General features: G+C 37.6%; 1 long non-coding RNA gene across 1 annotated transcript; it reads right to left on the bottom strand.

Annotated features, from left to right (window-relative positions):
* Positions 1–11,363: 11,363 nt before the first annotated feature.
* LOC129534427 (uncharacterized) lies at positions 11,364–26,165 on the bottom strand. The gene is made up of 4 exons (XR_010134329.1): positions 26,022–26,165; positions 19,986–20,164; positions 18,598–18,953; positions 11,364–11,503 (listed from the first exon to the last, which is right to left on the bottom strand). It is a non-coding gene; the product is annotated as an uncharacterized lncRNA (long non-coding RNA).
* Positions 26,166–27,714: the final 1,549 nt, after the last annotated feature.

Genomic DNA, 27,714 nt, shown 5'->3' with positions numbered 1-27,714 from the left:
GGGCTGATGACCATGACGGGCATGTATTAGTTGACCAGTTTGCATAGAGAAAACATTCAACTTAATAAGCATTTCTTGGTTCAGTATTTTTGGCCACCTACTATGTGTTGAACAGAGTGAGTGATAAGAAATGAGTACAGGATTCAGGGGATGTTTTTTATAGTGAGACAGCCAGGTGGGAAGTGGTCCCCACAGAAACTCCAACCAGCCTGTGCACTGGGAGGAGTGCGCACTTGGGCGGAGCCACAGAAGTTCGCGCTATTTGCAGTGGGGAGGAGCCTGGCCCCTCCTCTTCCTGGGTGGAAACTGGAATTCAAACTGTGAGGCAGGAAGCACACTAGCAGGACCCCAGCCTTGTGGAGAATTCATGTTTCCCTATTTTTTGTTTCTTGTTTTTTTTTTCCTTTTCACCCAACAAATCCCATTATTCTCACCCTTCAAATTGTCTGGGAGCCTAATCTTTTGTGGTCACGTGACAAGGACCCCGTCTTTAGCCAAACTAAGGAAAAGTCCCTCAACAATAGGAATGTAATCTTGTTGAAAAAACAATAAATACCAAAAAAAAAAAAAAAAAGAAAGAAAGACAAGGTAGAATATGGAGTAGAAATAATAGATGCTGGTGGTAGATATTGCGATGAAGAGAGAAGGGATGTTAAGGGAGACCTTGAATTTGGCAAGAGGGTAGGGAGGCCATCCTGAGTGAAATGTCAGAGGGCAAGAGAACATGGCAGATGATGGGAGGCAGTGAAAACCCTTGAGAGATGAGGTCCCCATTAGGAGGGGCCAGATGATAAGAAGTTTTAATCCTAGAAACAGGAATTTTTCAATTGATCTTATAAACAAATAGTCATGGTAGGTTTTTCAATCAGTGAAATGAATCATGCCAGTTGGGAGCAGTAGCAAGTAGAATAGACTCAAAGAAAGAGCATCTGCAAACATGAAAATTTAGAGGACGGTGTTCACAGTAATATACCCATTAAGTGATTAAGGTCTAGGGTAGAGTCCACGGAATCAGAAAGAAAAAATAAAACTGAAAACATGAGGCAAGGACCGATCTGACAGAGTTTGAAGAAAATGAAGTGCTGAAGATCAGGTCCCAGCATCGTGTCTGCCACAGTGAATATTCAGCGGATGGTGTTTGAATGGGTGACTAATAAGTAAATCTCAGGTTCTGAGTCTAGGTGACTAAAATATTGATAGACAAGAACATCATAAGCATCTTCAAATAGGCTTAACTTTCTCGGAGACTACACAACATTGACATGATGGCTACTCAAAGTCAGTTCATTTAATTCAGCATATACAGTTTTTAAAAAATCAAACTGGTATGTAGAAGAGCCAGCAAGCTTTTGAATATTTCCTTTTTCATCTAGTTGTTTTTGATGTTGTGGAGACATTCAACGACAAATACAGAAAGAGGAGACTGATTAGGGTTTGTGGAAAGTGCTAACCTTTCCTATATTTTCTTTCATTACAGAAAGATTGCTGGTTGATCTGACTGTATGTCCAATTAGTAAATGCTTTTCATAGGTTCATTTGCTAAGGCCAAAAATAAAAAGGACTTTTCGAAGAACACCATGCCATTTTCCCTAAACACAATAAGCTCTTTCTGCCGGGGAAGTCCTGCTCACCTTTCGCCAGCCTTCTGAATGTCTGTTACTCCCTTCTCCCCTTCTGCTTCTGGCTTAAAAACACTTTTTTATTGTTATTACCTTGGCTCAAAGCTTCTGTAATGGTTTCTTGCTTAAGCATAAGGACATAGAAATTAGAGCAATGGTCACAACAGCACAACATGGCTGATATGAAGGACTGGAAATGCTAGTTGGTAATGAGAAACAAGCAGACACAATGAATTACATTAATCCAGAAGTCACAGGTTATGACCTCATTCTTATAACTCTATGTTGTTTTAAGTCTATAAACTTTCATATTTACTTACAAGGGAGTATTTAAATATGTAAGTCAAAACAAGCAATAGTCAGAAGCTGGAAGAGATCATTAATAATTTAATACATCTTGACTAGTTCCAGACTGGAGGTACCATATAGATGTTTATTCCTGGATCAATTGGGTTTTGGTAGTTACTATATTTTTAGTTCTAATTAAAAACACACTAGAGGAGGATTTGAAAGCTATGAAGGTGCTGCCACCTGGAGGATTTTTTCTGCCCATTTGGAGTTTTGCCTTTACCAAGCAAGGGCAGACTAGTGGTAGTAATCATTCTATTCTGTAAAGAAACCAAGCTCTCTGGTTTGGGATATCACAGAACAGGGAGACAAGCAGCCTGGTAACTGATGGCACTTTACATTTTTCAGCCATATGTTTTAGTGTCAGATGCCACAGGCACTGGGGTGAGGTGTCCTTTTGTACTCTCCTCACTGGTAACTGCTTAGACTCACATGAGCCTTTTACACAGTTCCACTTCCCATGAACAATATAGAATGCCTAGAGAAAGAAAAAAGGTTTTTATTTCCTCGAGGTTGAAATTGACATGAAATGAGTAAATAACTTAAAAGATAGACATAATCGAAGAAAAATAATTATAAAACCCTAACCTCTCCAACTCTCCCGAACTCTACCAATTCTTTCAACATTAATTCTGTATGTTAGGACAACAGCGCTCTAAAAATCCTGCTCAGAAAACAGGAATTAGGAATGGATGGGATGCTATTCTTAAATTTGCAACAAGGGGCAAAATGGTTGCCAAATTCATTATCATTTACAGATGAAAAGACAACGTGACGTATCACCAAAGGTGTTCTTTATTGACTGGTCCCCTTTGCTAAAGCTTTAGTTCTTTGTACATTAGGTTGATATATTTTTAAAAAATAATCTTAAACAGTAGACTGTTAATTTGGGTTTTTTTTGGGGGGGGGGTATTCCTTGGTTTTTAGAAGCCCTTTCCATTAACCCTTTAGTGCATTCTCCATGAATTCTTTAGCCTGATGTTCACCAAGGTGCCTGCTTCTGGCATGCTGAGAAAAAGAGGACTTGAACTTCTATTGAACCTGAGGTCTCAGCACATCTATGGGGCAGAAATGTTCCATTTCCCCATTAAAAAGCTTTCATTTGTAAGCCGCAGATGAAATTTCATCTGCTTTGCATCAGTCTAGTTTATAACCCTAGAGAACTTGGCACCACAACCCTCAAACCCATTATTGGTATTTTCCCTTCTGATGGGAAATAATACATTAACAACTTGGTTTTTGTTTATTTTGTTTTTGCTTTAAAAAAATGAAACACATTTCATGTGTTGCCCTCACATTTTTTTGTTTCTCATTCAAAGCTTTATTCTGGGCTCCTTTCAACTGTGCATCTCTGGAATGATACACATATGGGGTTTCTTGGTTTGTTTTTGTTTTTGTTGTTTTTCATTTTGTTGGGTGGGGATGGTTTCTGATCTTTATTTGCATTGCCAAGCAACCTGGAACTCTATTGGCAGTTACAAAAGCTCTCTTGGATTGCTAAATTCATTTCCATTGGAAACACAGTTTTACATATAGGAAAATAAAATGGCATCTTTTAAGTTTTCCCTCCAGAAAATGTAATCATGAAAAAATATGCTCTCTCTCGTTGCTGATTCTCATACTACAAAAGTGCTACCCAGTAGGCACTTAATTGACCCATAAAATGTAGATAAACTTGATGGGTCGCAAACCATTTTGATTGGAGAATGACAGCCGCATGAAGGAGTCCATCAGGATCACTGCAAGGCACATCTATTCAATAATAAGCTTTTTGATGACAGGAGCTGGTCTCTTGCATTTAGGAAATACTTATTGATTAAGGAATGTAGAGGAATGAGATAGAAAACAGGAGAAAGGAAAAAGAGGTACTTGCTGGAAAGTGGTTGAGAGCCACCAACAATTAACAGTGGCATTGCTAGAGAGCCCTGGGCCACTGTGGAAGGCCCATGCAGTGGGTGCCCATCATCAGCCCCTTCACAGAGCAAGATTTTTCAGAATTAATCATTTTTATTTCTATAGTGTAGAATGTAAAAATGATTGTGAAACGAATGCAAAATTAGCTGAAATAAATCCAATCAACTCTCACAGAAATTTCTTTGCCTTTGCCTTTTTTTTGGCTTGGTTTATTTTTATTGAGCCAAGGACTTGTAATATGGCCATTCTGTTTTCTGATTCAACATTTGTCTGGTGAGTACAGAGAGATGGTTTGGCCACAAAGTAGTTGGCTGAATTGAATATATTTTACCATAAAAGAGAGGGTAAATTTTTGCCAGAAGTATAGTATAGACATATTCCTATCAAATGACACTTAAAAAGCAAAATGATCAGCTTATTCTGCAAAACTAAAAAAAAAGGAAAGGGAAAAATGCAATTGTTGAGCTTCTTGACAAATTTAGTCACAAGATATAATGAATACTGACTCATATTCCAAATTGTGTTATGCCCCAATATCAGATACTTTTAAAATATTTTAATATTTAACTCAATGACCAAATAAATTGTTATCCATTCTGTCTTTCTTCTTCATCTGAAAACAGAAATAAAATATGACATAGTGTAGCTGCCAATACAGACTTCTAGAATTATGAGGATTTCAAGATAAACAGTTAACCATATGAATGTGTATATCACTAACCTTAAAAAGCAATAATAGAATAATGGTAACTATAAACAAAGTACCATGTTAGATGCATTAGATACATCATCTCATTTAGTCCTCCCAGCCCATTCAGGAAGTCCTTGTTATTCCATTTCACCCTGACACTTACAGGGATTTAACTAGCCCAGAATTGTACAGTAGTGGATGCCAGATCAGAATTCAAACACCTGGAGTCTAACACCAGAAATCACCCTGTGAACAACCACACAGTAAAGATCATCCTGTTGTATTCATTTGATTATTCTATTTCCATTTCAAGACTCTGTTTACACTGATTATTAACCTTAGCACATTTTGTCGTTTAAATAGTGCGTTTTGGTGTGGTGTCTGTAGTACCTAAATTTGCTTGAGGGATGTTCTGAAAGAATCTGCTCAGGTTTTTGTTTTGTTTTGTTTTGTTTGTATTTGTTTTTGTTTTCCAAGTTACATTGAAAAAGGAAACAGAGTCATTTAAACTACTTAACCTCTAAAAAGTCAAAAAAAATTTTATTTCAAATAAACCAAGTTGATAGCGTAGTTTTAAGTCCCAAAAAAAAGAATACAGAGTTAAAAAACTGGCAGTTGAGAAATATATTCATTCTGTCACTCCATTAAAAAGCTTCCCCCCGGGGCCGGGCGCGGTGGCTCATGCCTGTAATCCCAGCGCTTTGGGAGGCTGAGGCAGGCGGATCACCCGAGATCAAGAGTGCAAGACCAGCCTGGCCAACATGGTGAAACCCCATCTGTACTAAAATTACAAAAAAAGTTAGCTGGACATGGTGGTGTGTGCCTGTAGTCCCAGCTACTCGGGAGGCTGAGGCAGGAGAATTGCTCGAACCCGGGAGAGGGAGGTTGCAGTGAGCCAGGACTGTGCCATTGCACTCCAGCCTGGGTGACAAGAGTGAAACACCATCTAAAAAAAAAAAAAAAAAAAAAACCAAAAAAAAAAACTTCCCCTAAAAAAAGGCTTAAGAAAAAAACTGGAAAATTTGTTTGGAGTTTCATAATATTGGCAACAGCTACCATCATTCTGGCTTTTTAACTGATTTTTGAGCCAAGAAAAAAGATCCCTAGAACATAGTCCTATTGGTATTTGCAACATGTCCCTTACTACTTTGTCATAGAAAAAACAAAGATCGCTACATAAACCGATTGCCCACAACTTACCCATATGAATCCTCATAGCCTCAATCTTCTTACAAATTCATATCATGTGCTCTAATTAATGAGCAGTGTTGTCGTTTGCCTTTTACATGTGTATCATTCATTGTAGACGTTAAGTACCACAACGAGCAAAGAGAGAGGGTTGAAAGAGTTCCATAAAGATTTTTCACGGTTCACATACCAGACAGGCGTATGCAAGGTCGATTTACAACAGGGGGCAGAGGTTACAATGAGAGCCTTTCCCCTAATTTTATTTAAAAAAAAATAAGCACAGTGGAATTAGGAAGTCTTTTTCAATGATCTCATTAAAGGCTTTACTTGGTAGATAAATATAACATACAATATCAGTTTTTCTTCAACTAAACTAACAAATAAAACCTTTTGGGAGTTTTGTTATTATATAATAAAAGACAAATTTATGAGGCATTTTTTTGGTCTAAAAATGACCCACTTCATGCTTCTTACCCACTATAGGTCGTAAAAAGAAAGATCGGGTTTGCAGAGACTACACACATGCATATTTTGCATCAGGAAAAATAAAAGAAGCTTGAGACTCTTCAAAAGTAAGACAATAATTAAACGCAGAACCTCAAATTGTTTTTCTTCTTAAAATTTCTATCTTGTTTACATTATACAGGGACTCCCTTCTGATATTTCCCACAGAACCTCAGGAAATATCAACACTCCCGCCCTTTCTGAAGTTTCCTTGGCTTCAAGTGGCTTACGATTCTTTTCATGTTTCCCATAAGCCCTGGGAAAATATAGCAACATTTTCATCAACTGAAATTTGCATATCAAAGTTGTGAAGACCATGATATCATTTATAGACTGTGTATAAAATATTGGGTTTCCTGAAACATTTGTCTATTTTTAAAATCACATGAATGCAGTCTAATTTTAAATTATACTTGGTCGAGGGTGTTTTGGGTTGCCTTGGAGTTTTATTTATGTTCTAGCGATTATGGCCACAGTTTGAATAAGTTTTCTTGCCTGTGAAGAGCTTGGTCTGATGAAAGGGATAAATCACCTCTTATCCATGATGCTGCATACAATGTGACATAAGCCACCTTGCTGCTTATTCTGGGCACTTCATTATTCCCATTGCTGTCAGACTCCTTGGTAATCCTATTTTAAAAGCCCAAGCAAACTTGAAGAGTCACAGAGCATTGAAGAGACAAGCCAACAAACTTGAAGAGACACTTTCCTGAAAGGTAGTTGGATAAGCTACTTCTTGTTTCAGACAAGTCTAAGTCACTTGGCCTAGTCGTACCCTTAATTTGGCCATTCTGAGATGAGCAAACACACCTTCCCTTCAGCTAGTTTTGAAGTGTGCATTTCCCCACATATTTACCCTGGCCCACTCATCAACACACTTTCCTTTCTGACAAAGTGTTGCTGCTTTTGCTCCAGCCTCCTGGCCCATATCCTGAGTTCTCCATAGGAAATGAGTCCTGGGATGTTCAAAATGCGTGTCTGCCTCACACATAATTGCAAAGATCTTTTCTAACTGGAAAATATCTTTGAAATACTTATTCTAAAAGAATTTCACTTAGAAAATAGCTAACAGCAACTTTCATTAGTATGTTCTACTGAAATGTCTTTCAGCTTACACAATAAAAGCAAAGAGAAAAACAACCCTTTTTCCACCAAAGACAAAGATTAAACAACATCCACAAGAGATGGTGGGATAACGGTGTAAAAAGCCTTAAGTAGGACAAAGACCACTTATTAGACTGGATGACGTTGAGCAAATGTTTAAACCATGCTGTGCCTCAGTTTCCTCATCTAAAAAAATGAGGAATTAGGCTAGGTAACTATGAAATCTCTGTCGAGTATGGTATCAATATTAAACTTTATAAATACAACAGAAAGCCCAGCTTTGATATTTGACTATGTCTCTTATGCACACATACCTGTCCTTTTTTCACGTATTTTCTATAGCATGTTATGTGATTTTTCTATAAAAGCGCTTCTCCTTTAGTTCTTTTCTTATAACTAAATCATGCAGGTAAATCCAATTAGGGGCAGGCCTTCTCTCTCTGGGCACCAGCAGAGCAACCAGCTGCTGATCATTAGAGTCCCTCCAGATTCAGGTAGTTCTTCAAAAACTAATTAGAGTTCTTACATCAGAATTTTGAACAAAGAGACATTGTGTGAGAATAACTCCAAAGCAATATGGACAAAATGATAACCACCTTTATTAGACAGCTAAATAAAATATTGAAAAATTACAGTACCTGCAAGTGATTAAACAGTTGGCAGCTGCATTTTTTTCCCTCCACATATCCCTCCTTGTTGAAGAGTTAACCCATCTCAGCCTATTTCTTCTGTCTTCTTGAGCATCTTCTTCACGAGACCCTCATGAGTTAGTTGTGCAGTAGGTTAGGTCTCTAGGACACTGTCTATCTGAGCTACTATAAATGCTGAGGACACAACAGATCCCTGCTCCACTGATATCTCTCAGTTCCCAGCCTTTATGATTATTGGAGCTATTGGTGGGAAATTCTTATAACTTCTATGCTTCTTCCTCCTTGTCTGCTTTTGGGTGCTCTCTCCTGTATTCTCTGCTCCCCTCTGCTTAGAATATCTGAGACAGTGCCTTCTCCATGCTGTGCACTGCCCTGCATGGGAAGTGGCTCCTTCAGCTCTCCTCCTTCCCTTTTCTTCAGCAGAGGTAGGTGATTATCCATAAAACAAGGGGCTAAAGTAGGTGATCAAGTAAAGAAGGCAATCATCTGGGGTTGCCTACAAATATTCTCTCATCTTTGTTTTTGGGGACTTACTGAAGATGAGAAGCTACTTGCCAATCAGATGATGTTTTGTTAGGAAAGGACAAATTTGAGGGGCATGGCAACATGGGAAAAAATAGGAAATATAGGAAAAAATGGGAAAAACATAGGAAGCCAGAGAAAGTCTGTCTGTAATTCATTTTTCTTTGTTTGAAGCATTCCCAGACCATAGCAAAGCCCACTGACTCTTAACCCTTTCCTTACCAGTTAATTCAGATAACAATTATAGAACTGCTTATATTAATTATAGGACACTTACACAGCACTTACTATGTACCAGGCACTATTCCGAGTGCTTTTATTCATTCTCACAACCATCCTTTGATGAAGGTTCCATTATTATCCTCATTTCCCAGATGGGGAGAACGTGGCCAGAGTTAAGCAATTTGTCCAGGGTGAAAGGGTAGCAAACAACAGAGCTTGGCTGTGAAATTAGGCAGCCTGGACTCAGGGTCTACATCCTTACACTCTTTGCACTCTCCTGACTTTCCATATGGGTTTCAGATGCATAGTTTGCTTGGAATCATGGTGTGTGCTGGTGAAGGAGAGAGAAAGGGAGGATGGAGATGATTTAATTTCATTGAATAGCAAGTAATTGCCTGGATCCTCTTTCCTCTTTTCAAAATAAACAAATGATTGACATAAGCCCATCTTATGTGGGGAGGGAGGCTGTTTGTTTGTTTAATTTATTTGTTCTTATAAAGCTAACACTGACAGGTCTACTGCTCCAAAACTACATCTTTATTTGGGCTAGAAAAGTAAGCTTTTCATCTGCTTTGGTGATGGGTACAGCCACCTTAAGAAGGTTCCATGGGAATAATGAAAAGTATTAAAACATGCATGATGAGAGCAGGAAACGACTTGAATATATTACAGGAAAGAAAACTCAGGCCTAGGGAAATGAGGAGACCTGCCCCTTAATTAGCAAAGTCTGTTTGTGATGGAACAAAATTAGAAACACTGATTTATCGTTCAGAGCTCTTTCTAGAAATGAGCAATTCCTGTTATCTGGTAGAAGTGCCATTATCTAAAATAAATGTTATAGCCCCATCAATGGGCTTACATTTTTAATAACAATATGTACATATATTTTTCCTTTCTTTTCTACCATCAACGTAAGAGGCAAAAGAAAATGTTGATGAGGAACCAGCAGTGGTAGCCATGGCATCTCTTTTGTCCCCAACACTGAGGAGGCAATTCCTTTATTCCGTCACCTGTCCCAGAGGTGCCATGGCAGAAATTTGAGTAGGGAGGATATGGTGAAGAAGGCAGAACCAGATTCACCATCTGTGCATTAGCAGTTGACTCGCTCAACCTAGCAATATTCATGATGCCTTTTCCTTTAGAAATTTATTTAAAGTAGGGTATTTTACCAGGTCCTTTAAAGTTATCCAACCTCTCTGGAGTTGAATCTGGAGAGGAAGACATCTTTAAACAAATACTCCCTCTGTCCCCACATCATTAGCCTCAGATTCCTAAGGGAAATAGGCAAATAACCTGGTCATTCAATCACTAGATTCTTCTGTGTACTTTTCCCAAAGATGGGCAATAAAACTCCTGATGCCAAAGAATACTTTTCTACTATGAAATTCTTTTTAGATTATTTGCCTATGAAAAAATGCCTTCCTCTCTTCTTTTTTGTATTTAAGCACAATAAAATCCCATGAGGTAAAAATTGGAGAGTTTCCATAATACATTTCTTTACATAAAGTGATATAGTTTGAATAGACTATCTGGTTTTATATATATTAGGATTGATCTTATTCCAGTATAAAGGGTTGAACTATATTATCAAGAGTATTCTAATACTACTCAGGTCTTTTTCTTCATTTCAGTTTGATGACTTAATACTTTCTGTTGAACTGCACTGAATTGATTAGCATTTTTAAGAGTTTCATGATGACTACATAATAGAAAGGCATCAATCCACTGATTGACCACACTGTCTCTCCCTAAAAATTGACCACGGAGACACCTACACTACAATAATTTAGGGGCTGGGGGTTAAACTGAAAGGTCAGATAGAAGCAGGGCCAGGTATAGTGACATGGCACATGAAAGCCAGAAGCAGGCCAAACGTTAACGGAGAAAACCAAATTGAATAAATGAGGAAATACGACTTCAGATGAATAGAGATAGCAGTTCTATTGTTTCCTGAGTACTGTCAATTCCCAGCTCCCACCTTCAAAAATGCATCTTCTTTCTTCATGTTCCTTAAGCTATTGCTGTAGCCTTTAAATTACTCGTTGTTAGTTTAAGCCAGTGCAGTAGGCTTGTGGGGTTTTTTTTCGTTTTCTACCAAACTCTAACTAGAAAGTCTGTATTATCACCCATGTAGAAAAATTTTGTTTGTTTTGTTTAATCCTACTTTCACAAAAATAGTGAAACATCGGAATGTCGATTGGGAAGAAGCAAAGAGTTAAATGCTTCCAGATTTTGGAAAATTCTTTATTTGCAATGTTTCTGCACCAAATCTATGTCTATTTGTAAAATCAGATTAATTAGCAATATGCTTAGGTTGAGTTCTGCTACCATCATGGTGGTCATTTGTTAAGCAGGAAGTAAATGCAATTTCAAGCTTGAGATTAATTATTTGGTCAATTTCAATCTGTAGTCATTAAATAGAATCTCAGCACTTGATGTTTCCAAACTTGAATGTATGCTACATTTTGAAATCAGAAATATCTAAATGTACAAAGCAAAGATGCACACGCAGACAAGCCTACATATGCGCACACACCCAGATACACACACACACACACACACACACACACACACACACACACACACACACACACGCACGCACACACAATTTAAAAGTAAGCAGCACCACACAGTGGTCAGGTAGGGAATAGTTACTGTTTGACAGCAGCACCCTTGGAGATAAAGGACTGGTTCTTTGTTATTTTTCCAGAGCTCAGATGTGATCAATGTGGTGTCAATTTCTGTGAAAAAAAAAAATAAATGTTGTGTTTTCACTTCTTAACCTCTTGAGAAAAATAATTGTTGGCTAAATTTCAACCTTATTTACAGATGAAAATGCTAACAATGAAAAAGTAGTTGTCATATTTTACCATATGCGGTTGTGTTTATTACAACCAAATGCATTTCAAAAACCAGTGATTGAAAAAACACTATTGCCCAAGGACTTTCCTTTTATTCTTTAGCATAGAGAACATTTTATTACTAAATTTAATCTGCTGAAAATCAAATTTTATAACTGAAAATTTGGCACAAATGTAACCATAGGCATTTTAGTGATTGCATTAAGTAAATGAAAGTAAAATACACCTCTGAAATTGTATATTTAGCTACAGTTTAGCTCATCATTTATTCTGTGTATGAAGTATAAAACAGTGATCTGAAAATCATTTCCATCTAGTTCAGTCTAAAGATATTCTTCAGTTCTTTGGAGTATGAAAACCCTAATTTCTAGAATGTATTCCATTTGTGCCACAATGGGATGTTCATCTTTCCTCAACAATGCTTGATCTCTTAATACCATCACTGACACCCTCAGTGGACGGCCTTCCTAGGCATTGCTCCATAAGTGAAGAGTTTTCAAGAGAACTTCAGCAGGATCACTGGCGTCTAAAGAGTCATTTTCTCATTATTTAACTTTTTTAAGCCTTCTTGCTATTGAAGAAAACATGATTAGCAGCAGAGCTGCAAAATAATCTGTAGTTAAGAAGAATGCATTGCCAGCATCTGCAAAGCTCAGATAGCATCTTTGAATGGTTAACAGAGCGTAGAGGTAAAGACAGCCCTTATCACAGTTGAGGTGACATATTGAGGGATGTTAGCCCTGGTGTTTTCAATATTTTAACATTTTGCATATCTCCAGAACACAGAGACTGGAAGGTCCTATATTAATTATATTTTTTAATTTTCTCTATTCTTAATGACGTGGCATCTGGAGCCTCACTTCCCCTATGGGGAGCCTTCCCCACCTAGAACTAGCCAATTCCTAAAGATAGTAGAAGCCTGATCTGCAAGTATGCCTTTCATACACAAACCAACCAATCCAGAGCCCACACCCCCCAACTACCTCCTTTATTGAACTGAACTGACTCACATCAAGCCACTGCTTCCTCCCCCAATCCCCTCAGGACAAAGTATCAGACAACTTGGAACAGTCTCTCCACTCTCTACAAGCCCACTGAAATTATTCTGTTAGTCAATCCCAAGCCTGCTTCTCCTGTCTGTCCTATTTCTTCCTGCAGAAACCACAATAAAGGCTCTTACCCACACTTTCCCCTCACTCTTTCTCTGTCCCCTGACTAACCCTGGTTGCTTCCCCATGTGGCCCCACGTGGTGTGCCTGGACTCCTAGAAAGTCAACATCATCACCCAGGACCTGTGAATATGAAACAGTCTTTCTTCATAGCAGCCGTTTCCATGTCTGTGTGTCTTACTATACCTCATCAAAACAAATGCTGGGTACATTTTAAAACAGGTCCCTAATAATGTGGAGCTTTCTCGTCTGCACCATTTCCATTTTCCGGCAGCACTTTATTCCCAGTATTAATGTGAAAGTATGTGTTGTCTAGCACTGCGTGTAAATTTTGAGGCATGAGAGATATATAAAGGGAAGACAATGACTGTCTTTGTTACTTTGTTTACTGGTCTTATTTATACCATTGAGGAATCTTTCCTATAAAACTCAGCCCAACTCAGTCATTACTCTGGCACCATACTTTCTGGGACTATATGACCCAAACTTAATTGCTTACATTGAAATTATTTGGTCTCTCTGTTTCTAACCCTTTTTTTTAAAATTGCACTAGATTTTAACTGATTTTAAAGTGCTAAAAACTAATACATAACTGATTAAACAGCCAAAGCCTTCATTTGGTGGTAATCAATAGTCATCACATTTATGTATTTGCCCCATGTAGCTCGATGTGTTTGTCATACTATGACGTATTACGTTTTGCCTAAATAATTAACTTCCAGTCGGCCTGATAAATTGCTTCACTCTTCTCATAGCTTGTGCCCAATTGACTCTGCTGTTCAATTTTCTCCACTGGAGTCACAGTGCCCCAAGGCTTAGCCCATTTCATCTGTGCAACTAAACACTGTTCTCCAGGGTTATATTTAATTAAAACACAGCAGTATTTAAGTGAAATATTTAACCTCTGAGGTCTAAACCAACTTTCACTACCATAATTACTTTGCAAAAATCACACCATGGCAAGACAGGAAAAAAATGCAAATTTAGAGTCACTGTTTGAAAGCTGAAGAACAAAATCATTAGGAAACAGCAGTCTTTTCTTCCCCTTGTTTCTACTTAATAAACCCATTCACTAAATATATCAGCAAAATGTCATCCACGACAGATGTGCAGGTCTAAGTGCTTTTGTAGTTTACCAACTAAAAGAAAACAGCTTCGGAATCTTGTATCTGAGTATGGTAGGTATGTATGAATATATACATATGTGTGTACGTGAGTGGGTAAATGAGTGTGTGTATGCGGGCACTATCATTAATTAAACACCTACTATGTACAAGGCTTAACCAATGTACATTTCTTCTCTTATTTAATTCTTACAATTCTAGTCACTCCTTATCCAAGGTTTCACTTTCTGCTCTTTCAGTTACCAGTGATCAACCACAGTAAAAAAATTAAGATTTTGAAAAAGAGAGGGAAAGAGAGAGATCATAGCCACATAACTGTTGCTGCAGTATATTGTTATAATTATTCTATTTCATTATTAGTTATTGTTAATCTCTTACTGAGCCTAATTTATAATGAAACTTTATCATAAATATGTATATATAGGAAAAATCATAGTATATATAGGTTTCATTATTGTCTATGGTTTCCAGCATCTGCTGGGTACCTTGGAACATATCCCTATGGCTAACAGGGGACTACTGTGTATATAAATACGATTCTTACAACTATAACCCTGTATAATTATCAACTTTCAACATTCTCCATAACATTAAGATTATATGAATAAATGTTTATGTTTTATACATGGATAGAAAACTGTTGAAATGCAAAATGTTTTAGAAACTCTACTTACCTTATAGGCAATTAACATTTCTGTGCCAGGCCCTGTGTTAAGTTTCCTTATGTTTTCCCTTCCAACATTCCATGAAATGGGGCTTATTCTCCTTCTGTTATTGAGAAAATAAAGCTCCCTAGAGGTAAAATGACTTTCCAAGTTTATGTAGCTCTTTTCCTCTCTACAGTAATTTTTGTCCAGGGAAATCACAGATGATGAGGTGGATAATAATTTCAGACATTAACTGAGGTTTCTTTTTACATACTTTCTTGGTTTGCCTGTGGTTTTTCTCTCAGTGAGTCAGTGGCACTCACTGCCTGGCTGAGGGTGGGCAGATGCAACTTCCGAGGATGAAGCTGGGGGCAACACATGTTTCACAGAGAAGCCCCATGTCAGGTCCAACATGGTGCCTGAGCAGGAAAAAGGAATAGTCCAGACCAGGGCTTCTTAAGCTTACTGTGGTAAAGGGGAAGTTATTTTTTTTATAAAAATAATAAAATAAATGACCATATACATGAAATGAAACTCCTGAATTGTTTTAAAACAAGCTCTTTAATTTTTAAATTCAAGTTTTAATTACTAAGTTAAATTATTACGGAAAGTTCTAAACTCTTACTGTCAATTTCTGTACTTAATTTCACAGAGAACAAATGTGATGCTCTGCAGGTTTATGTCCCCCCAGAATTTTATGTTGAAATCCTCACTTCAAGGTGGTGATATTAAGAGGTGGAGTCTTTGGGGAGGTGATTGGGTCATGACGACAGAGCCCTCAGGAATGGGATTAGTACCTTTGTAAAAGAGGCCCCAAAAAACTGCCTTGCCTCTTCCACAATGTGAGGACACAGTAAAAAGCACCACATATGAATCAGGAAATGTGCCCTCAGCAGACACCAAATCTGCCAGCACCTCAATGTTGGGCTTTGCAGCCCCAGAACTACAAGAAATAAGTGTTAGCTATTTCTTTCTGCCTAGACTATGGTGTTATGTTATAGCAATCCAAATGAGTCAGTAACTAATAATTTAAATAATTTGTATACTAAGACTGGGTTTACATAGCGCACTTTTTATAGCTCTCATCTAGGCCATAGGCCTGAGGGAAGCCACCCGGATTCCTACTCACCTCAGTTTGCTGTGGGGAAGCCAGTCAAAAGTTCCCGGTCCCCAAGAGGGCAGAGAAGTGTCTGAGAGGATTGACAGACTAAAGAGCCTGTGATTGGCTTGAGAAGTACACAAAATGCATGGAATAGGCAACTGGAGGTCACAGCAGGACTGCAAGCATCAGTGGCACATGGAATGAGGTGAAGTCAATGTTCAAGATCTAGTGGGACTAGTTACACCTCAAGTGAAGGCATAAGAGAGCAGGTGTACCATAAGCCAGATATGCACCCTTGAAAATGCACCACAATTCCCTTACATAAACCTCCATAAACCCAGATTTCTCTACAGAGAAAGAAGAAGGTGGGAAAGAATCTTGAATGGCTGAGTAGTGAGTCCCCCCCAAAAAATATTAAATTTAAAATCAGAAGTGACAGAGTTATTTCAATTTGGCAAGATTCAATTTTTTGCTATTGAAGATAAGCAGGAACTCATACACTAAAATGAATTTAATTGCAGGTATTTCTTAATTTCATTTTTGAAACTTTAATATGTATTTTGTAAAACATTATATTTTCTGAGTGGAATTATTTGCATTTTAACAGAAGACAATGTCTTAATCCAGAAAAGTGAATTTTTAACATGAGAATTTCTGAAAATAGTCACAAGTCACTAGGAGAGATTTTTTAAAGGAGAACTTAAATCTCCTGTGTCACAATGCCACAGAGAGCCACTAACCCAATGTGCTGAACTCTTTCAAGAAGTTCTATCGACCCACACAGAAATCATTGGCAGATCTGTAATGATATATAACATCAGATGGCTTTTTGTTTTAGAAATCATGTAATATTCCATATGTTTACTTGAGAATTTAGAGTCATATACAGGTAATATTAGAGTGGCAAATAATCCATCCAGATGATGAACTGAGAATATTCTTTCCATTAAGTGTTTTGTTAACGTATAGACCTCGGCATTCCTGTGGTACTGAAATGTTCACCGCCTTACCATAGTTATTGCTGCTCTCCCCTCCAGGCATGGGTACTCAACTGTAGTGCATGTCAGTGACCATCAAAACTTTTTAGCCACAAAGTTTTTTTTTTTTTAAACTAGATGCAGAATCTCAACATACAAAATTTGAATTTATAAAACAGACAAAAGAGGTAAAAAGGTGGAAACATGTCCACTATTAATCTCTTCATCATGTCAGTCTGTGAAGCTACGCCAAATTTTGGGTGTCTGAGGAACAAAACTGGAAACTACTTTTGGGGTTCTAGCTACATAGATGGCTAGCTCTTCCTTGAATAAACTAAACTCCGGGCTTTACATTTTGTATACTTCCTTCATATTTACAGCAGTCAATTATAACAGATGACTCACTGGAAAAAGTATTGCGAACAGTTGATGCAGAGGACATCTCATCTCTGAAGACATGGTCGGTATGATACTGTGGGCTAGGCTTAACATAAAGCTACTTCTATGTGACCATATCTTTGGACTATACTAAAAGATGTGGTTGGTTTTATTCACTGTGGCTTGCCAGCAAAGTAATACCTTACATTAGCAACCTAAAAAGTCTCAGGTTTCCAACTTTATTTGTTAACATTGACTCAGCTAAAAGATGATATCAACATGATTTTAGTCACATACTTTCAATGAATATATCCAGATTTATTGTTTTTACTTCTTGTGATGACATCTGAAACAAATTTTGAAAAGTAATAACATGAACATTTTATGCTGTCTTCCACTTCCTTATACTTTAATCCCCATATTTAGGGTAAAGTTTCTTCCATGAATCAGGTTTCCAACTTTCAGTTTAGTTGTATAGGGTAATAACAACATATGGTAGCTATTATCACAATCAATAGCAAAAATAACCAAAATAATTTTTGCTTCCATTTAAATATGACCACTTTCTCAATCCATTGCTTTAGGAAGACATTTCTAAACCAAGAAGATTAAGTCATAGCAAATAAGCCATTATTAATTCATCATGTAACTTCTCATTAATTTATCTTTAAAAATACATTTATTAAACACCTACTTTGTATGAAGCCCTGTGTTTTGGAATTACTAAAGTGAATAAGCCATGATTGAACTAATGACCTGACTACAGTTAAGTAGGATTGTCACATTTCTAGAAAAGAATGAAATATACCTGTCCCACTTCTTAACAGAACCTTGAGTCTCTCAGGCATGAGTTTTTGTTGCAATTCATACCAGTTGTACCCCAAGGAAAACTGCTAATGGTATTAAACCATTTAGCATAATCCCATTCTCCTGACCTGGTCCCAGAATGAAACACATGATCTAATTTGTCCAATTAGAGTGAAGCCCTGCCTAGAGCTTTGTTCAAGGGGAAGGAAGGAGAAGCTTTCCCTTCCTCAGTAGGAAGTAACAGCAGGGGTAATGGATTGACTGTATTATCAGGCTATGAAAAGCCAGCTGGAGGGCAAAACCTACAGGAAGGAGAGCAGAGCTAAGAGAACTTGAAGAAACATAGCCAAAGTTATGATCAAACCAGCCCTGTAAGTTTTTTATTACACAGGCAACTGATTGTATGGGTTTTCTACCATTTGAGACAAAAGTGTTCCAACTGAAACAATATCAAGAACCATCAACCAAAAAGAAGGTGAGAAGTTACCAAAACAACAATCAGAAGTTTCTGAAATAATCTTTCTAGTTTCTATGACATCTAAAGTTAGGCTGAAGGTTCATCATCAGTTCTAACTAAGTGATACATTTTCTTCTAAAAAAGAAGGAGCAAATATTCTGGTATCTCTTTCTAAAGGATTGATGTCTGTAAAGAATTAACTTTAGGATCAATTATTATTATTATTATTATTATTATTATTATTATTATTATTTGAGATGGAGTTTTGCTCTTTTTGCCCAGAATGGAGTGCAGTGGTGCAATCTCGACTCACCACAACCTCGGCGTCCCAGGTTCAAGCGATTCTCCTGTCTCAGCCTCCTGAGTAGCCGGAATTACAGGCATGCGCCACCACACCCAGCTAATTTTGTATTTTTAGTAGAGACGGGGTTTCTCCATGTTAGTCCGGCTGGTCTCGAACTCCCGACCTCAGGTGATCTGCCCGCTTCGACCTCCCAAAGTGCTGGGATTACATGCGTGAGCCACGGCGCCCGGCCAGGATCAATTATTTTCTTAGATAACATCTTATCTTCAGGTAAGTGTTTTATTTATTTAAAATCTCTCCTCTTTGACTTTTGGAATAGTTACATGTGGTTGCGGAATTTGAAATCACGTGGACAAATAAGGAAGCTGGTGAAAAGAAAACAAGAGTGTGGCATACTTATAATGATGCTCATTATTCACCATTGTCCCTTATCTCCATTCAGCTAAGACACTCCAGTTCCAGCAGTCTATGATTTTAAGTACTGTGTCTGCTAACAAGCTACTTGGAACTTGACAATGTGTGACACTCTGAATTCCAAACATTTCAGTTAAGTCTGTAGAATACTAAGCATGACCTAGGGGAAGCTTACTAAAAATAGCTGGTTGGCTTTTTTTAGTTAAAAGTAGAAGGTTGGTTTTATTTAAGACATAAGTTTAGTTTGCTTAGAACCTATTGATATGAAAAATTTGGGAAATAATGTTGCTTTCATATTTTAAAATACTTATCCTTCTTATCACTTTATTTCTTAGAAAGGGTGGCCCAGATAAATTGCATAAACACTAGGTGGCACTATAGTTTGAAATAACATTCAGATCAAAGTCTAAAACTGCGAATATATACATGGTAAAACAAAAAAAGAAAACCAAAAGAGTGTAATAAATCCATATTCCAGAAAATACTAAATACTGAAGCCTTTTAGTACTTATTAGAGGAAAGAAACCTTATGCAGTTGATACACTGACTTAGTGAATTAACTTATATAACCTAATAGGTAAAAAGATAAGTCCTCCCACCCCACCCAACTGAAATATGATCAGTACTTGCTGGAAAGCAGCAACTGATTAAAACAGTTATAATTATTCAAAAATCCTTTCATTCATCCAGATGAAACCTCAATTTATGTTTCAGCATGTCCACCAAATTTTACAGCTAAATAATGTTTGTTTTTTTTCTCAGAAAACTAAAGCAAAATATATACTGGCATTGCATAATAATAAAAGAATAAGTTATGTGAGAAGTTAAAAATATGATTTATTGTTTTTTCTACTTAAATCATTGTTACATAGGTAATTTATATCCAATAATCTCAGTAAATTATACCTCATAAATTTAGGATCTTTGCTCAAAGTAAATTTTATATATAAAAATGCAGCATTTTATTGGTCTTTGTAACCAACCTGAAATTAAGGACCCTGAAAGAGTTCATGGATGGGGGCTATCAGCAGCCTGAGCGAGTGGTGCATTTGGTTCCACCTTGATGGGGACCCTGAGCCACCTGGAGACATCTCGGTTGGTTTCCAAACTCATGTCTTCTGTCCTTTGGAGCTGTCTACGTATGTCATATCAAGGAGAACACCTTCATGAAATCAGAAAGTAACACCCAATGGTGAAATCAAATTAATTTTTAAAAACTTCAACTGAATATTTGATTTCATGTAACTGAAGTCTTCATAGAGTAAATGTAAATTTGTTTTCATCGCATTTGAGAGGATAAAAAATGTGCCCTTTATCCTGATAGATCAATTTATCCTTCCTAGTACTGCTAGGTCGCATTCTCTCTTATGGAATACAGTCCTGTTAAGTGATTGGGAAGGAATATTTTCAAAATAATTGGGGAGGTTCTGTTAGAGATTTATCTAAGACTGTCTTTGCTCATAAAATATTGCCATTGTGGCTGGATAAGCTCTGAATACATTCACTATTAAAGGCAGGAATACCATTATCAAAACATAAATAGACCAAAAAAAACTAAAAATGCAGTTTTTAAAACTTAGACTAATAACATATTTTGTTCATGTCATTGTTTCAAGAGAAGAAAATATTATGTATTTGGAGACAGAAACTTGAATTATAAGCAACTAGAAAAGAAAACAAGAGCTTTAGAGTAGCCAAAAATTACATATACTGAACTCATCTGTTTCTAGGGAACAGTATTAAGGATCACGTAATATAAAAATATATGAGATGGTTTCTGTTCTTTACAGGACTTAAAATTTTAGAGGGAAATGGTATAAACATTTGGAAAAGTAATTAACAATAAAAGATGTAAATAACAATTCAAGGCAGATATAGATAAGAAGTTAAAGGTAGTACCTAAGATTTCCTGAATGAGTGGTACAAATACAAAACTATAAAAGTTATTTAGAAGAAAATGTATTTATTAGTTGGGGTATAGACAAGACTACTACAAAAGAGAGTTATAAAAATTAGGCAAAACTACTGTAAAAGAAAGAGAGTTCTAAGAATTCAAAGCCTTAAACACTACAGGAAAGACAGTCCAGTGAAGGTATGTAACTTGACTTCACTGGGTCATCTAGGAACCCGAAGCTCCTTCTACTTAGTCGCTTCACTGTCCTCAGAGTATTGTTTTGCTTATGGTGATACTAGCACCTGGGAATGCTAAATCAAACATCTCATGGCTCAACACACTCAGCTCTCATGTGCATTAAGTCTGGAGAGTGACCTGGGAGGGGTTGTGGGAAGGTTGGGCACCTACTCCATGCAAACATTTGGAGACCTGGGTCGACTGAGGCTCTATAATCTTCTGTGTGGTTCTGGGTCCTGGGCTTGTGACATCCAGTATTTATTGCTTGTGCAAATTAGGAGTCTCAAAACATATTTTTAAATTTTTGTTTTATTTTTGTTGTTTCATAGACAAAATTCTCTCCATACCTTAGCAGGTTTCTAACTTATTTATTCCTGTCAGCTCCAGGGGTAGGCAGAATTCTAAGATGGCCCTCAAGATTCCTGCCTTGTGGTGTGCATGCTTTATATAATGCCACCTCCCTGAGTTTAAGCAGACCTGTGAATATCATGAGGCATTATTTCCGTGATTAGGTTATTAATCAATTGACTTTTAAGTTAATCAAAAGGAAGATTATGTTGGGTGTAGTAGCTCATGCCTGTAATCCCAGCACTTTGGGAGGCCAAGGCAAGAGGATCACTTGAGTCCAGGAGTTCAGGGCTGCAGTGAGTGAAGATCACACCACTGTACTGTAGCCTGGGTGACAGAGCAAGACCCTGTCTCTAAAAAGAAAAAAGAGGGAGATTTTTCAGGGTGGGCCTGACATAATCAGGTGAGTCCCTCAAGGGCCCTTTCTAAAGTCAGAGAAATTCTACATAGGGAGGATTCCCCACTGCTGGTTTTGCAGATGGAGGGAACCACCTGCAAGGACCTGAGAGCAGCCTCTAGGAGCTGAAAGCAACCCCCAGCTGACAGCCAGTAAGGAAGTGAGGACCTCAGTCTTCCAACATCAAGGAGCTGATTCTGCCAACAACCAGTGATTTGGGAAATGAAACTTGAGCCTCAGATGAGACCAATATCTTAATTGTAGTCATGTGAGAGCTGAGCAGATAATCTGGCTACACTTCTGGTCGATGGAACTGGGACAAACCTTGTTCAAAGCTGCTAAATTTGTGTTAATTTATGACGTAGCAATAGAAAGCTAATGAAATTCATGTTTCTAGATATAATTATCGAGCTCAGATTGTTGCTTTTCTCCTTACCCTCATACCTTTTTTTTTCTCTCTCTCAATTTAAAGCATCTTCCTTGAGGGCACCAGACTTAGGAAGAAAGGCCACAATCTTAATATGGTATTTTCCTCAAGGCTAAGTATTCACAAGCTTTTCTTAGTTAAAAGCTTTTAAAGTTTTGCATCTTCTCATTTAGGACCTATGAGTCATTGGCATTTCCAATCCCTCTAAGTCCAGTTTCTGGACTGACTTTATTCCCTATCCCTTCTCTTGCAAATGTGCTAATTCTTGCTTGTGTTCTTCCCTTTTCTTGTATAACCTTGTGTAATAAAGCCAGTTACAACTATACACACTACTAATATTTTATTTTCTAACTGCATTTGAAATTCTGAAAGAATAATTTTTAAGAAAAATATAAATTACAATAATTTTCTACTTTAAAAAGACAATAACTTGCACAAATTAATAATATAACAAAATGACAGTTTTGAAAGAACAATCTTGAAAACATAGCATTAGGCTCAGAAAGATTTTTGTCCAAATTCATTAAAACTCACAAAGAACAATTAGTCTCATGCTATTTGTACACACTTCCAGAACAGAAAGGAAAAGGAAACTTCCAATTTTTTGAAAGCAATTATAACCTTAATTCCAAAACCTGACAAAGAGAGAATGAAGATGAAGAATATAGAGATAAAGAAAACACTTTTGAGTTTGGTATATAATAAAAAAATTTGACAAAATATATAGTTTTGAATGTAGATGCAAAAATCTTAAAATACAATTCTGCAATATAACAACAAAAACCCAATCACCACAAGAGATGTATTTCAGTACCATTGAGTATTGTTTAATATTAGCATTGGTTAGTGATATGGTTTGGCTCTGTGTCCCAACCCAAATCTTATCTTGAATTGTAATAATCCCTAAATGTCAAGGGCGGGACCACGTGGAGATAACTGAATCATGGGGGTGATTTCCTCTATGTTGTTCTCATGATAGTGAGTGAGTTCTCATAAGATCTGATGGTTTCATAAGGGTTTTCGCCCTTCACTTGGCTCTCATTCTCTCTACTGCCACCCTGTGAAGGGGTGCCTTCCACCATGATTGTAAGTGTCCTGAGGCCTCCTCAGCCACACAAAACTGTGAGTCTTTCCTGTATCAATTACCCAGTCTCCAGTATGCCTTTATTAGTAGCATGATAATGGACTAATACAATTAGCAAGATGAAAATACATCTTATTATACAAATGGGTGGGAAAAGGAAAGACAGATCTTGATAGATTTCAAAAAAAAAGATGACATTTAAAATTTATATCTGATTAAAATTCTCAATAACATAGAAATATAACATATTTCTTTATTGTGCGGGAGAGGTGGAAATCTATTTCCAACCAACAGCCAATGTCACGCTTGATGGGAGGACACTGAGGAGAGTATCAGGAATATTTATCTCCATTATTATTTAACAAAGTAATGGAAGTTCAAGTCAAAGTTATTTTAGACAAAAAGTTGCAAATATGATTATAATTTGCAAGTAATATAATTACATACTTGAAAGCTTCCATTAATTGAAAAAATATTAAAAGTAATTTATTAAAAAGTTATGGGTAAGACAACAGACCTTTTAAACACAAAAAAATATTTTAAATATCAATAATTAGTCAAAATATAATAGTTAAAAGTCTTATTTATAACAACACAAAAATAAATACCTAAAATATACTTACTAAATGTGGAAAATGTATGATGATATAATGTTCTCTGGAAATAATTTAATAAAGTTTGAAGTACTATTAGCAACAAAAAGACACTTGGGACACTTTGCTAATCAACTGGAAACCTCATAATTTTTACCATAATGTATTCCATCTGAATTAGAAATTAACTGAAAAAAAAGTTAGAAAACTACAATAAAGGATTGATGAGTATTTTTTTTTACAAATTTTAGTATGAGTATAGACTTCTTTAGCTTGACTTCAAAGGCAGATTCCTTCAAAGGGAAAGATTAGTAGATTTTATTTTTAAAAATGTTAAAACAGTCATCTTCAATGGAGAGGAGGTAGGGATCTGAAGGCTCGATTATCTTTCCTAAGGATGTAAGCATATCGGAATCTCTCTCTGTGTGGGTGTGTGTGTGTGTGTGTGTGTGTGTGTGAGAGAGAGAGAGAGAGAGAATTCTAAAATCACTCTTGTTTTGTGTAATTTTTAATTTTTATTTTTTATAACTGTCACTTATTGAGTGTTTAGTATGTTCCAGGCAATACTCACATGAGGTAGGCATCATTATTTTCATTTTACAGATGAAGATTGAAATGTAGAGAAGTTATTGTCATCATTATTATCAGAACCAAGGTAACATTATTACTAGACTGCATATTCTGCATATTGTACTAAGTACTTTACAAAGATTCTCATTTATTTAATTCTCACAGTGATTATCTGAGCAGGAATAATTAATACTCTAATATTCAGATAAGAAATCTCAGGCTGAGAGGTGAAATAATTTGACCAGCTTGTAAGTGGCAGCCTATAATTAAAGCCTATGTCTTCCTTCACTCACCCCTCCTCCACCAGCCAGGGCTCTGAAGCATTAGTTATGCTAATGAAATTGTATTAAAAATCTCAGATAATCTTAAGAACAGAAATGAGATTTTTCTGTTTTTCAGAAACAGATATTTACTAAAAGGTGTAAAGAACACATTGACTTACAATTTCTATAAATTCAATACGTACCAATTAACAATGTTAAAATGTAATGTAAAAATTGGGAAAAAAACTATTTGTAACGTGTTTAATAATAAATATTAATTGAAGCCCCAGTCGTTCTGAATGCACAGCAAGGTTGGCAAGAATAATAATGGCAGAACAGTTCACGGGGGTCTTGAGCTTCAGCTGAGCTGGGCTCAATATGCCCAAAGGGGCTTTCTCAGGAAGGTGGAGGGATGGTGCCAAAGGGGGAAGCAGATCCAAATGGAAGAGAAAAGGGGCTGGTACTTCACTATGGCAATGCTCTTCATCAGGCTAGATGGTATCTTCCTGGAGCTGGGCAGAGAGAAGCAGAAAAGGCTGCCCAGCTTCAACTGCATGCTGGCCCTGCTCCAGCAAGTGCTCAAGTCTGAGGACCGCCCCCCCCACTACCGAGCCCTGGCCTGATGTTGCAACAGAATGCTACTGGAGAGGAAGGACCCCTTATCCATCACCACCATGGGCATCCATACTGTGAGTACTCGGAGACCGACCCTCTGGACTGCTTTGGCAAGGCCTTCGAGATCGCCAAGAACCAACCTCCCATCCTGTATCACCCGGCCAAAATATTCCACTTAGGAAAGCAGGATATGGCCATTGGAACCTGCAACATGGCCCTGAATGTCCTACAAGATCCAGAGCTCAACTGGCAGACATACTGCACAAGGGCCGTGACAGGGTCTCGTTCTGTTGTCCAACTGGAGTGCAGCAGCCTGATCATGGCTCACTGCAGCCTAGACCTCCTAAGCTAAAGTGATCCTCCCACCTCAGCCTCCCAAGTGGCTTGGGCTACAGGAGCACACCACCAAGACTGGCTAAATTTTTTGTTTGTAAAGATGGGGTCTCACTATGTTGCCTGGGCTGGTCTCAGGCTCCTAGGCTCAAGCAATCCTCCCACCTCGGCTTCCCAAAGTGCTGGGATACAGGTGTGAGTCACCACACCCGGCCCTGTAAGGTTTTTGAGTGAAAGAATGAAGGAGCCTCCACTCACTGCAGGAATCCCTTCTAGAATGCCTGGTCAATGAGCCTCTAGCCTCTTCTGGATTGTCATGGGTGGAGTCAGACTGACTGGATTGAAATCTGGCCTCTCTGTCTTGTGGAACTTGCAGCAAGCCACTTATCCCTCCAAACCTCAGTTCCGAAATCTGTAAGATATGGATAGTAACATCTACCTTAATATGTTGTCAGTGGACTCAGTGAGGTAGCATCTGAAGCACAGTGCCTTGGACATATGAGGTGCTTCTGAAAGGCAGTAGAGGTTGTTTAATATAGTGGATCAGAGCTCTGGCTTTGAACACAGACAGCCTTGGTTCAAATCCCACATCACCACTTACGTGCTATGGGACCTTTGGCAAAATACTATTGTCCAAATTTTGAGCCTCAGTTTCTTCATCTGTAGACTGGAGGTGATAGTATGTCTAATAGAGTTGTTATGATAATTAAATTAGATTCTGTATGATAAACTCAGCTTCAAGCATACAGTAAGAGCTCATAAGTAGCTGACTGCTACTATTAGATATGTTTTCTAATTAACTAACCGTCTCTTGAGGCAGTCCACTGCAGTCATTCAGCTCTGCAAGTTACACATGTAGGTGATAGCTACCTCCCTCTACCTTCTGGCACTGGCCCCAGATCTGCCCTCTGAAACCACCACAGAGCCCGTTTGCTTGGAGCACAGACCTGGGGCTCTGAGTTTACTTTGCTGCAAGCTGAAGAGTTCCCCCATTCCCTCCTTTACTCTACTACAGTTCACATGACCTAGTGGCAAATCTGCTCCTAGTCTTGGTCTCAATGGCTTAATTATTTTGCCAGCAAGTATGAGGCAGGAGGGAAATCCTTCACTGTAGTTGATGTGGTTATTATTATAGATAATAATAAAATTAACCATAATAGTAAATAATGATTTTTTTTTTTTTTGAGACGGAGTCTCACTCTGTCGCCCAGGCTGGAGTGCAGTGGCGTGATCTCGGCTCACTGCAAGCTCTGCCTCCCGGGTTCACGCCATTCTTCTGCTTCAGCCTCCCGAGTAGCTGGGACGACAGGCGCCCGCCGCTGTGCCTGGCTAATTTTTTGCATTTTTAGTAGAGACAGGGTTTCACTGTGTTAGCCAGGATGGTCTCAATCTCCTGACCTTGTGATCTACCCGCCTAGGCCTCCCAATGTGCTGGGATTACAGGCGTAAGCCACTGCGCCCCCCCAAATAATAAAATATTTCTAAAAAATAAGTATTAATTGAATGCCTACTGTGTGTGGACATTGTTTTATTTACCGAGTATAGAGAGAAGAAACAGATAGGTCCCTACCCTTATGAAACTTACATTCTAAAAGTAGGGTTAATACCCTTAAAATCATTAATAAAAAAGAGTAGCAGAGTAGCAACACACTTTCACTACTTCTATTCAACACAGTACTGGCAGGCCTAGCCAGAGCAGTCACACAAGAGAAATAAAAAAAGGGCATCCAGACTGGATGAGTGAAAGTCAAATAATCTCTGTTTGCCAGTTATATAATCTTATACCTAGAAAACTCTAAAGACTGCTCCAAAAGACTCCTAGATTTGCTAAATGAATTTATTAATAGTAAAGTCTCATGTTACAAAATCAGTGTACACAAATCTGTAGCACTTCTATACACCAATAACAATGAAACGGAGACTCAAATCAAGAAGTCAATCCCATTAACAA

Source organism: Gorilla gorilla, chromosome 5, assembly GCF_029281585.2.
Source record: "Gorilla gorilla gorilla isolate KB3781 chromosome 5, NHGRI_mGorGor1-v2.1_pri, whole genome shotgun sequence".
In the NCBI taxonomy this organism is placed as follows: Eukaryota; Metazoa; Chordata; class Mammalia; order Primates; family Hominidae; genus Gorilla; species Gorilla gorilla.
This window is presented reverse-complemented; position numbering and strand designations above follow the sequence as displayed.